The 3,615-nt window shown below is 47.0% G+C and overlaps 1 long non-coding RNA gene across 1 annotated transcript; it reads right to left on the bottom strand.

The window, feature by feature from the left end:
* Positions 1-552: 552 nt before the first annotated feature.
* Positions 553-3,112, bottom strand: LOC141419861 (uncharacterized). The gene is made up of 3 exons (XR_012444569.1): positions 2,887-3,112; positions 2,034-2,099; positions 553-777 (listed from the first exon to the last, which is right to left on the bottom strand). It is a non-coding gene; the product is annotated as an uncharacterized lncRNA (long non-coding RNA).
* Positions 3,113-3,615: the final 503 nt, after the last annotated feature.

Raw genomic sequence — 3,615 nt, 5'->3', positions numbered from 1 at the left:
CGCGCGTCGCACGCCGTACGACTGCGCTAAGCACCGGAAGTCCCCTTGGCAACCAAGCCCCCGCGCCTGGGATGCCGCCAGTGGCCTGAGATTAGACTATGGTGCCCTCTAGCGGCCTCAGGGTGACATGGTCCGCGAGAGGTCTGCCAGGGCAAGGGGGTGCGTGGTTTGTTCAAGGTCACGGGGCGTCCGGCGCGGGGCTCAGGCAGCGGTAAACCCAAGCGCTCTGTGCCCAGCCCTCGGTATTCTGTACCCCCTCCTTTAAAAAAAAAAAAAAAAAGAAAGAAAACAATCCTCACATACTGGTCCAGTCCACAACACCCAACAGAACATCAATCAGGCCCTTCTTTGGACAAGGACACCCCTTGGAGGGACCCCAGAAATGAACGCCCATGAGTATAATTTTGCAAAAGGAAATGATTTGAATTGCAATCGGTTAGCATTGCTGTCTCTTTCCCTGTGACTCTCCCTGTGTCACACTCCCCCAGGGCTCCCTGAGCATTGGAGAGGCTGAGGGACTTTGAAGTTGAGTCAGAGACACATGTGGTATGACTTTAATGGGCTGTTTCCCCATACAGCGATTACTGGCCATCCTGGGGTAGGAATGACTTCCAGGAATAATCCAACTGCCCACCCAGCACCATGACACAGAGCTGCAGCAGCTGGGATGTGGGTGGTGGAAGAGAAACAAAGTTTGAAATGTACAGAACCAGAAGCCAGTCCGGGAAATTCTTCCAACGATCAGATGTGAAAATTTATGACACAGGGAGGTTTTTCCTGTCAAAAATACAGTCAGTTATGCAGTAGATATAATTACACACTCACTATACAATTGTGGGTTTTTTTTTTCAGTACTGGGATTTGAACTCAGGGCCTTCACCTTGAGCCACTCTACCAGCCCTTTTTTTGTGATGAGTTTTTTTGAGATAGGGTCTCACGAACTATTTGCCTGAGCTGGCTTCAAACCATGATCCTCCTGATCTCTGCCTCCGGAGTAGCTAGGATTACAGGCGTGAGCCGCTGGCGCCTGGCCTACAGTTTATTTCTTGATGTTAGAATAGCTTCTTTGGGATAAAAGACAATTTTGGCTGCGTGAGAAAATAATAATAATAATTTACCTAAGAGAACACAGTGGAAAAAATTTAAATTTCATGCTAACTTGTTTAAAATATCGACATTGACAAAGATAACGTAAATCTTACAGTGGACCTCAACAGCAATGCATCAAAGTTTATTAAATTGTAAATTCAGAGTATTTAAGATTGGCCCCTGATCAGGGACAGTCACTCAGTCATAGAGTGACTGCCTAGCATGCCTTGAATGGCCAAAAAAAAAAAGGCAATTCTTGAACACGGGAACCTTGATATGCCCTGAACATTTATAGCTTTTATTTAAAAGAAAATTGATAGAAGTTTGCACAAATCTGAAAACAATCCTAAAAATGCAACCAAAGAATATGCAGCCAAAAGTTGTAGAGGAAAAAAGTGCCGTGGAGGTTTGGCAGGCAGCTAACCAAGGTTTGTTAGTTTTGGGGACTACGTTAAATTTGGGGCATTTCTCAGCTTTTCCAACAATAAGAACTAGAGTTTCTTTCTAATTCTAAATAAACATTCATTTCCTATTTTTTTCCCACCGTGCTGAGGATGGAGGCAAGCAGTCTGCAGCTGAGCTGCATCCCTGACCCTGTTTTTTTTGTGATATTGGGGTTTGAACTCAAGGCCTCACACTTGCTGGGCAGGCGCTCTACCACTTGAGCCACTCCACCAGCATCCCCCTTCTCTTTTTTAAAGCCCCCCCAACCTCTTCAGGGGCCACCCCCACATTCATGTGCCCTCCCACACACCCAGAAATCACAGAATCACAACACATAGTTATTAAAGGCTTCATCCAAGAAGAATTGTTTTTCCTAATGAAGCTAATTTTCCTAATGAAGCTAATTTTCCTAATGAAGCTAATTTTCCTGTTCGTTCCCTCATGTCTCTAGTATGTCCCTTAAAGAAATTGCAGGCGTCAGCTTTGGGCCATCATCTCACCATTTTCTCAGACAGAAGGGTGGCTGCTCCCTCTGTAGTCTTCGGGTATTTTAACATTGTCATCACCTGTTATGCAAAAATAAATTTAAACCTTCACTTTTATGCTAAGTGTTTCATAAGCTAAACTTCTTTTATTTTGTACTTCAGACACTTATAGAAAGAGGGACTTTAAAAAAAAATCTGTTGCTCAAAGTGAAGTGATACAACCTGAAGAGAGGTCTTTTGTCACTTTGAAGGTGTAATATCCCTGTTGACAGGGAGGCTCTAGTCCTATGATTTTTTTTTTTCCTGTCATTGTCCTAGAAGAAACAAACCTAAGAGGCATAAGGGTATGCCAGATGGTGAAAAATAGGTTTCCAGCACCAAAATAGTGTTGTGTTTATTAAAAACTCAGCTAGTATTGAATGCCAGAAGGTGCGAAACCCAGCTCTGAACAAGAATGTCCACATTTAGCCTTAATCTTGGCACGTCTGACCCTCCCACTCGGCAGGGCACAGTGAGTGAGTGGCCAGCCTGCCGGGAGGTGTCGCTGCAGACTGACTCCTGCAGGGCAGGGCGGCCAACGCAGGATGCCTGCGCCGCAAGGGACTGCATTTTGGAGGGCCAGTTTGGCCCCATCTCTGTCCCCCAGCACACTGGAAGTCCTCAGCCCAGCACTCTCTAACTCAGCGGCATCTACTTCTCAGGGGATTCTAACATCCAAGATCAAGTAAAGGCTGGAACCTTGACCGCCAGGGACTCCTAGGCTACTTCAGAACCATTGTTGGCAACAGCGCTCTTTGAATGTTTCCCAGGACCTTGGCCTTGGAATCCAGAGCTCAAACAGCGTAGGCTGTGCCCCGCCCACACTCACACATCACGTAGAGATGCTAGGCTTCCACCGCAAAACCAGCCACCCCGCAGCTGGCTGTCGCCACACACCCCCGGGCTGGCCCTTGCCGTAGTGCAGGTGGGGCTCATCCGCTGCACTTGGCCCGGGCCTGCACCTGCCACGCACTGCCAGGCTGGCTGGACGCAGGTTGGTCTGGAATGCCTTAGCTGGTCACGTCATCTTTCATCTGTCTGGTTGCATCCGGGTCCCTAACAAGTCAGCCAGGGTTTGTTCAGGAAAGCAAGCATAAGTGCCTGATATTCTTCCTGGGTTTGTTTGATTGGTTGGGGTTTTGTTTGTTTTGTTTTGTTTTGTTTTGTTTTGTTTTGGGGGGGGGTTGGTTTTGGTGCTGGGGATGGGACTGCATACTTTCCTTCCTTTCTTTTTCTTTTTTTTTTTTTGGCAGTACTGACGTTTGAACTCAGGGCCTCACACTTGCTAGACAGGCGCTCTACCACTTAAGCCACTCCACCAATGCAGGGTAATTCCTTGCCTCAAGAAATGTTGCTCCTGAAGATCTGAAGACCAGATGTGGTGGGGACACACCTGTAATCCCAGCTATTCGGGATGTGAAGGCAAGAGGATCATGAGTATCAGGCCAGCCCAGACAAATTACTGAGATCCTATCTCAAAAGCAAAATAAAAGCTGGGTGCCGGTGGCTCATGCTTGTCATTCTAGTTACTTGGGAGGCTGAGATTGGGAGGATTCAG

Source organism: Castor canadensis, chromosome X (genome assembly GCF_047511655.1).
Source record: "Castor canadensis chromosome X, mCasCan1.hap1v2, whole genome shotgun sequence".
Classification (NCBI taxonomy): domain Eukaryota; kingdom Metazoa; phylum Chordata; class Mammalia; order Rodentia; family Castoridae; genus Castor; species Castor canadensis.
Note: the sequence above shows the minus strand (reverse complement) of the source record. Positions and strands in the feature narration are given on the sequence as shown.